Here is a 9,878-nt window from a genome sequence, read left to right as displayed (position 1 = left end):
CTACTTTTTTTAAAAAAATGTAAAAAAAAATAAACAAGCCACCTGTTTAGCCCACAAACTAGCTCGTTTAGCCTGTCATTTTTTTCGGGTTAATTAGACTCAGTCTATTTAACCCGAAATTTAACGGACTTAATTTTAGAAGTGAAACTCGCCCATTTAAATGGATAAAAGGGCTGGGCCGATGAGCTCAACCCATTTTGACGGCCCTACACTGTTGACAAGACAAAAAATGTGAAATGAGATATTAAGTAAAACTTAATTATAAGGACTAAGGAGTATGCATGTACTTATGTTTTCAACAAGGCTTAATGGGCCAATGAAGCAGCATAACTAGTGTGATCTTTTCTTATCACATTGAAATTGTTTTTGCGAACCTTTAATACTGTATGAAAAAAATTTTATATCTTAAATTATTTAAGTTTGGTGATATTAATAGTTTGATATATTAGAAGAGAGAGAAAAAGAGTAAAAATTGAGAGAGAAAAAAATTGGTTCTTTTTATTTTAAAAATTTAAAAGGAATGAAAACAGAAAACTACAAAAAATGTTTTATGACTAACCTTATATATTCTGTATGTATTTCGTATGTACTCTGTATGTATTCCTACTATAATTAATTACCATCGACATTAAACTAATAAAAAAATTTATCTAATACCTCCCGCAAACTGAATTGTATAAATCTAACCATTCTAATTTAGAAACATTATTAAAAAAAGGACTTGGTGTCGCGCACTTTGAATCTAGATCTCAGTTTTTAATGATAACTCATTCCAGTTTAGATGACCTGGGAGAACTACAACACTACTTGGTATGGAGTCAACAACTGAAACGAGGTTCAGGATGCAAGGTTTGTTATATCTGTTCTGCGAGAATTGCTAGAACAATCCCTTCAACCTTTTGTGGTTGACCACAACAACATTCACGCGCTCAGGTTGAACTGGATGCTAAATTGGTGAGAAGGCAGCGGTTGTTGTTGCTCAGGACACTGCTTATGTCTTTCGGGTCACCATGTAGATGAGGTGGAATATCATATTCTTGAAGATGGGGCACCAATTTTTAGCATTGCCCTTTTTCCTTTGAATCATGAGACTTGTAATGATCAACATGTTCTTGAAAATTAGGTTGTTGTTACTCAGGAGGTTGCTTATGAGGAAAAAGGACATATTCTAACAAGTTGTCAGCATGGTATGAGAAATGGTTTGATGAACGAGAAGAGAGAAAGAAGAGTGAAAGTTGAGAGAGGGAGAAAAATTGGTTCTTCTCATTTAAAAAAATTTAGAGGAATAAAAATTGTAAATAAAAAACTAAAAAAATGTTTCATGACTAACTTATGTACTCTTGATGTACTTCTTATTTACTCCTACTATAATTAATTACCATCAACATTAAACTAATAAAAAAATAAAGTACTACATTCAAGTAAAATAGTTATCTAAGTTTATCGAAGTTGTTATAATAATTTTTCAAATTACACGCACCTTCTCATTCTTCTTCTTGTCCTCCTCGTCTTTTTTTTTTTCTTCTTCCAAATTCGCGCAGATCCTTCTTCTTTCCTTCTTCTTCTTCTCCTTCTCTTTATTCTTCTTCTTCTTCTTTTCTTCTTCCAAATTCGCACACGCAGGTTTTTCTTCTTTCCTTCTTCTTCTCCTCCTCCTCCTTATTCTTCTTTGTCGTCATCACCAATAATACCAACATTTTGCAAATGTCTTTATTAGTTCTGATTTTTTCTGCTGTCATCATTAAATAATTTTGGTTCATTTCTTAATTTATTTTGGTTCATTTGTGTGTTAATTGTCGGTTCATTTGTGTGCTAATTGAGATTTAATTGATGCTGCTTATAAGTATTGACTAAATTTTTTATTCACAAGTGAACCGAAATTAACGTACAAATGAATCAAAATTAATTCACAAATGAACCAAACTAAACTAAAAAATGAGTCGAAATTATTTAATAATGGCACTAGAGAAAATCAGAACCAACAAAGATGTTAGCAAAATGTTGGTATTGTTGGTGATGACGATAATGAAAGAGGAGAAGAAGAAAATGTGTGCGCAAAGAAGAAGAACCTATGTGCGAATTTGAAAGAATGAGGAGGAGGAAGAGGAGAAGGAGAAGACGAAGAAGTTGTGTTATTGAAATGCACGTGTGATCATGCTCTTTTAATGAGAGTGGTTTTTGTTGGTGTTAGGCGAATTTGAATAAAAAATACTTGGATGTATAGCAACCCTCTAAAAAAATTATCTAAGTAATACCCTCCCGCAAGCTTAAATTGTATAAATCTAACCATTCTAACTTAGAAATATTAGTAAGAAAAAGACTCAGTGCGCGCTCTTTAAATCTAGATCTCAGTAGTGGCAGACATTGACATTCTATTTAGAGGACCCGGGGAGAATCACAACATTGCTTGGTATGTAGTCAAGAATTGAAACGAGGCTCAGGATGCAAAGTTTGTCATGTCTGCTCTGCGAGACTTGCCGGAACAATCTCTTCAACCTTTTGTGGTTGACTAGAACAACATTCACGCATTAGTTGAACTGGATGTTAAATTGTTGCAAATTGCCCAACCGGCTGCTCTTTCTGTGCTTCCATGTTGACGGACATATTCTGACAAGATATCAGCATGGTATGAGAAATGGTTTATGAAATAGTTTGGAAAACGAAAATGGTTTTGGTTTGGATGGTGCTTGAAAAAAAGCACCAAAACTACTTGAGATAGAACACATCCTTTTTCAGAGAATAAGTGTTGTAAGCAATGTGATGTGAAGCAATCATGTAATTTGCTTTTACAACATTCAAGCCTTTAAGGATAATTTAATACAATATTTTGAAGCAATTATAAAAAAAATATTTTATGGTTAATCTTATGTATTTTTTATGTTTTTTTATTATAATTAATTATCATCAATGTTAAATTAATAAAAAAAATTATCTAAAAAACACTACAAACCAAAGTGGGAGCTGCATGGCCAGCTACAAAATTCTACACGATCATACTTCTTTTCTATTAACTTTTTTTAATTCAGGTAAAATTATTGATTAAAAATTTTATGTAGTTTTTTTATTCGAAATTAATAACTAAAATTATTAGATAGTAATTTAATTAAATTGAATAAAATACATTTTTAAATATATACTTATTCATATACTTTTCTTCATTAGTTTAAATTTTAAAATAAATAACTTTATAATATGCTATCAAAACTTTTATGATAAAAATTTAAAATTCAATTTTGAATTTTATTCTTGTTTCACCTAAAAAAAACAAAAATATTATTTGTACACTAAAATCAGCTATCAATGTATTTGTGTATAAATACATCATACATGTGTGGTTTAATTTATTTTCAATGTATATTTGTATTTTAGCATGTATTTTATTCTAGTGGCCGACTTTAGTGGCTGATTTTGGTGTGCACGTAGTGTAAGGTCCCACATTGGTTGGGAGGAGAACAAAGCATGCCTTATAAGGGTGTGGATACCTCTCCCTAGCATGACGCGTTTTGACGAGTGAGTGTGGGAGGCTTCAGCTAGCATCCCTATTGTCAAAGACAAAATCGTGAGGCCTTGTGTGCCAAAGCGGACAATATCGTGCTAGCGGGTGGTCTGGGCTATTACAGATGGTATCAGAGCCGGAACCCGGATCGATGTGCCAGCGACGGCGCTGGGCTCCCTTAGGGGGTGGATTGTAAGGTTCCACATCGGTTGGGAGGGGAACGAAGCATGCCTTATAAAGGTGTGGATACCTCTCCCTAGCATGACGCGTTTTGACGAGTGAGTGTGGGAGGCTTCGGTTAGCATCCCTATCGTCAAAGGCAAAACCGTGAGGTCTTGTGTGCCAAAGCGGACAATATCGTGTTAGCGGGTGGTCTGGCTGTCACACGTAGCATAACTCAAAAAAGAATTTGCGCATAAGACAAATAAAAAAACAACCATACAAGATATATATTAAAATTAGTCACAAAATCAGCTATTAATGTAGAATACACATTAAAATATAAAATACACATTAAAAATAAGTTAAACTACACATATATTTATACACAAATACATAACAACTAATTTTATTGATTAATTTTACTGTATAAATAGTATTTTTAATTAAAAAATATTTATACAAAATTGATGCTTCAAATCAAAAGAAAAGTTTGAGACGATATATATTAGGTTTTTTCCTGAGAATTTAATATTATAACTATTTAGTCACTCTATAAATTTCACTATTTAAGGTAGTCTTTCTTTTATATTGGAGTTGCGTTTGGAGGATTAAGACTCAGTATTGTTTTGATGATCAGAGACAAGAATTAAAATTTTAGTTTCGGAATACAAAATTTCAGTCCTTTCAATACCTCCAGAAAGTGGAGACACAAAGGACTAAAATTTTTAGGGATAGAAACTAAATTTTTAATAATATTGTTTCTAATAACAAAGTATTTTAGTATTTTTATTTAATCTCAATATTTATCTTGAATCAAATAAAATATTAAGATATAACTCAATTCTCTACACTTTATACCAAACATAATTGTTTATGAAATTAATAACTTAATTGTGTTTTTTCAAATAGTAAAGACTTAATTAAAAAAACTTTTAAATTATATATATATATGACCCAATCGAAATTGAACAAAAATGAGTTAAACCCCAAAGTGGTCTCTTATATTGACGGCGTGCATTAAAATCGTCTTGAGATTCCAATTGTACTAATTACATCCCTAAAATTAGCAAAAGTACACCATGTTAGTCCCTGACCCATTCCGTTAACGGCATGCTGACATATCTTGATGATGTAGACAGTTACTGTCACGTGTCATTTTATGGTTTGACCACGTGTAATGGTACGATAAGAGATCAATCAGTGATATGTGGCATGCTGACATAGACCGTTGTGCTACAAGTCACAATAGTATTTCACCACATGTCAGTTTGTGCTATGTGTTGTGACATTATTCGTCCATGTAATGACCTAACTTCTAACAAGTCATGATCATACTAAAAATAAGACGTTACTAATGTACTTTCCCTTTTATTAACTATTTAATATTGTGCTACTACACGTTAATTTGTCAACAGTTTTTAGAAAACAAAATTCTTTTTTATTCTGTTTTATACTTCAAGATCAAATATATCAAATAAACATATATTCACATGATTACTATTAATATATAATAATTATCCATACAAAACTCAAATACAAAATCTATCCCTCTGTAAAAATACAACACTCAAAAATTTCAAGGACGAGGGGAAATAGACTTAGAAACTAGCCAAACAATTTTTCTATTCGTCGATAGCTTTCCGATCAGTCGTCCTGTTTGTACCTAGGGGTGGAAACAGGCCAGGTCAGGCCAGGCTTTAGTTTTAACAGGCCAGGCCTGTAATAGAGTATATTGGCCTAAATCTGGCATGTAGCCTGGTATAGGCTTTTTAATGAGTACTGAGCCTAGCCTGTTGTTAAATCTGGCCTGGCCTGAAGCCTGTCAATAGGCCTGTTTTTTTTGTAATAATAATTAAATTTAAGATATAATTTAATTTTTAAAATTATAAAATATAACATACTAAATTTATGGACAATATTGATACAAAATAAAGACAAAATATCGATAAATAACTATCATTGATTAAAAAAGAGATAATATATATGAATATATTCTCACTTGGCTACTTTCAAAATATGTAATATATCAAAATAAAAGACTTCATCAATATCAAGAGTTGTAATAAACTAACTAAACATAACATCAAATAAAAGCTAATAATGGTGCAATGCCAGTATCTGTTGTTGACATTGTTGGTACTGACGGATTAAATTATTCTCTATTTAAAGAAATAGAATTGGCCAATAGATCACTTGGAGTTACAGATTTAGCCATTTCTAAAGCCTAAACAAAAATTAATAGACAACATTATCTCATATTTTTTTACTTTCATTATATCAATGGCATAAAGTAAGAACATTTTAATGAAGAAAAAATTGATAAAATTTTATGTTCGAAAAAATAGAAACAATATCACAATACAAACAAAAAAATCGAACTTAAAATAAGATCTATGACAGAATAAAATCCTAATTGATGAAAAAATAATTAACATTATAACAACAAATATAAAAAATAATAAAATAAAAAATAATGACATGAGTATTAACGGCAATCTCCTACTCTACAACAACTAACTATAATATCACATTGTTATCTCCTTGTAAATAGTTTTATCTTGTTGCATATTAGTTTACTTAGTTTCTTAATTATAGCTCTTGTATAGCCTTGACTGCATGTATATCTCTTATTTTGCTGTGTTCTGGTGCAATACCAGAGCTGTATAAATCCTAATCACATCAATGAGAAATGCAACCTTTCCAAACTTGATATGGTATCAGAGCCCTATTGGCTAACCCCCAACAGATGCAAACAACATGACGTTGAATAATCTTCTTCTCTCTGCATCAAACAATTCTACCTCAATGAATTTTCTCACCTTTCCTATTAAACTCAACCATGAAAATTACTACCTGGGGCGCAAAACAATGCTTCCTGCTCTCGAAGCTTTTGATCTTGACTCATTAATCCACCAAAACACAATCCCTCCTACCCACATAACCCCTGCACTAACGACTGAAAAACCTTCCCCCACACATGTTCCAAACCCTGCGCATGCTACATGGAAGAAACAGGACAAACTTGTTCTCCTTTGGCTTCATTCACACATCTCAGAAAATGTTCTTGCTTATGTCATCGCCTGTGAAACCTCTCGTAGCACTTGAATTGCTCTAGAAGAGTTATTTGATGCTCAATCAAGTGCTAGGGCTGATTATCTCAAAACCTCTCTTCAAGATTTGCAGAAGGAATCATTAACCATGATTGATTATATTGTACAAAAGAGAAAGCTAGCCGATTCCCTTGCTGAATGTGGCTACATAGTTCAAGAACAGGACCAGAAGAATTTCATCCTTAAAGGCCTTGACTCGTCCTATAATAATTTTCGAACCTCCTATGATCTGCTCTAATTTCCTCTCCCTCTCACCAAATTTATTGCAGCCCTTTTGCGTGAAGAGACTACCCTGAGTCATTCCCACTCTGGCCTTCTTCCTATATCCTCCCCGTCCACCAATATTTCTCAGTCCTTCTCATCTCTGAACCTCAATCCTAACTCTCAACCTCAGCCTTCTCAATCTACCACCACTCCTCCGAGATTGTTTTGCCAGATTTGTGAAAAACTGGGACACATTGGACGAGACTGCTACAACCATGGCAACTTGTATCCCTCTCGCAGCAAGCCTCGTAGCAACAACAACAGGCACAACAACAACAACAACAACAACAGCTCTAACCACAACTTTTGCAACACCAGCAACTACAACAACAACAAGAAACCAGAAGCCCTATTTGCATCTCCCTCCAGCATAGTTGATCCGGATTGGTTTCTTGACTCGGGGGCAAGTCACCACGTCACTAACCAAACTCAAAATCTATCCAGCCATGCCGACTATGATGGCAACGACTCCCTCACAGTAGGGAATGATATGTCTCTTTCCATTAGTCATTTTGGGTCTTGTATTTTGCCTGGTTCCCCTTCCCCTCTAAAACTGTCTAATGTCCTTGTTGTGCCTCACATTACAAAAAATCTTCTTAATATTTCTTAATTGACCAAAGAAAATGACATATTTGTTGAATTCCATCCTGACCGTTGTATTGTTAAGACCCCACAGGGTCAAACCCTTCTCACAGGTCACGTGGTTAATGGGCTATACCGTCTCCCCATCACTTTCTCTTCATCTCCTCAAGCTTACCTTGGAGAAAAAATATCACTAGAAGGATGGCATAAGCGTCTGGCTCACCCTCACTTTTCTCTGCTTCAGCAATTAGTTCATGATTTTCATCTGCCTGTTTCAAATAAATGTATTCCAAATGTTTGTGAGCCTTGTCAATTCGGCAAGAGCCACAGGACCCTTCTCCAAGTTTGTCATGTTGCTAGTGCAAAGCCATTTGAATTAATTTATTCTGATGTTTGGTCATCTCCTACTCTCTCTAATTTTGGTTGTCGATACTTTGTTCTCTTTCTAGATGATCATACAAAATACTTATGGATCTACTTTTTATCGGATAAATCATAAGTATTCTCTATCTTTGAGAAATTCAAAAAGATGATCGAAACACAATTTGACACTAAAATCAAACAACTACAAACTGATTGGGGAGGTGAATATAGAAATGTGTCTACATTTGTTGAAAATTTGGAAATAATCCATCGTGTCTCATGCCTACACACTCAGGCCCAAAATGGTGCAATTAAATGTCGAAATCACAACATAGTTGAAAAGGGTCTCACCCTACTTGCTCAAGCTTCTTTACCGCTCTCGTTTTGGGAAGAAGCCTTTCACACCGCTGTCTATTTGTCCAATCGTACCATCACCCCCACATTACAAAATAAATCACCCTACCAACTTCTCTACCACAAAATTCCAGATTATAAATTTCTCAAAACCTTTGGGTGTTTGTGTTATCCTTATATCCGACCCTACAATAACAATAAACTAGAATTTAGGTCTCTTCCTTGTCTCTTTGTGGGTTACAGCTCCAAGCACAAGGGGTATTGTTGCCTACACATCCCTTCTTCTCGGCTATATATTGCTAGACACATGATCTTCAATGAGAGTGTTTTTCCCTACTCTGCTGCCCTTACCTCCTCTACTTTACCCACTACCTCCACCTCTACGCCCTCATGCATTCTCCTCCCTTCTGTCATTGACATTACGACTGCTCCTCACTCCCCTACCCCGTCAACTCCCCCTTCACCCTTTGCGCAACACAGCCCTACTCCAACTCCCTCACTTACTTCGTCTTCCCCCTCCATGACTACCTCAGACCAACCATCTTCTCCCACTTCCGCATCTCCTACCTCGTCATCAGCATCATCATATTCACCCTCCCCTTCTCCTCCGACACCTCCTCCACCATCTTACTATCGCTCTTCCTCCACCTCTACTCACTCTATGACTACCCATGCCAAAACCAACTCACTCAAACCCAAACTCTTCACCGCCACAAAAAGCCCTCCTCCTCACCTTACCTCATCCCTTCTTGAACCCAAAACATTCACTCATGTCTCAAAATATCCTCACTGGCAAACCGCTATACAGGCTGAATATAATGCTCTTATGACTAATGGGACATGGACTCTTGTTCCAAAGCCCGCTAATACTAATGTTCTTGGCTGTAAGTGGGTCTACAAGGTCAAACAAAAATCTGATGGGTCTATTGAACGGTACAAAGCTCGGCTTGTTGCCAAAGATTTTTATCAAGAGGAAGGTGTGGACTTCTTTGACACTTTCAGTCCTGTGGTCCGTCCAACTACTGTTCGCCTGGTTCTTAGTATTGCCCTGTCTCATGGATGGTCCCTTCGACAACTAGACATTAATAATGCTTTCTTGAATGGTGATCTTGGTGAAGTTGTTTACATGGAGTAACCAAAGGATTTTGTTGATCCTACCCACCCACTACATGTCTGTAAACTACACAATGCTCTCTATGGCCTCAAACAGGCTCCCCAGGCTTGGTTCAATAAGTTGAAAGGCTTTCTACTTACTCATGGCTTCCGTTCTTGCTACTCCGACACCTCTCTTTTTGTCTATCACCTCAATGGAATCACTACTTATATTCTTGTTTATGTTGATGATCTTATTATCACAGAAAACTCTCCCTCTTTCATCACCACTTTTATTTCCAACCTCAATCAAACCTTCTCCCTCAAAGATCTAGGTGACCTTCATTACTTCCTAGGTATTGAAGTCACTAGATCTCCTACCTCTCTTTTCCTCTCCCAAACCAAATATATCCGTGACATTCTCGACCGCTCCAAGATGACCAAGGCCAACTCCA

The sequence above is a fragment of the Arachis ipaensis genome, chromosome B9 (assembly GCF_059453495.1).
Source record: "Arachis ipaensis isolate K30076 ecotype BB chromosome B9, ASM5945349v1, whole genome shotgun sequence".
NCBI lineage: Eukaryota > Viridiplantae > Streptophyta > Magnoliopsida > Fabales > Fabaceae > Arachis > Arachis ipaensis.
Note: the sequence above shows the minus strand (reverse complement) of the source record.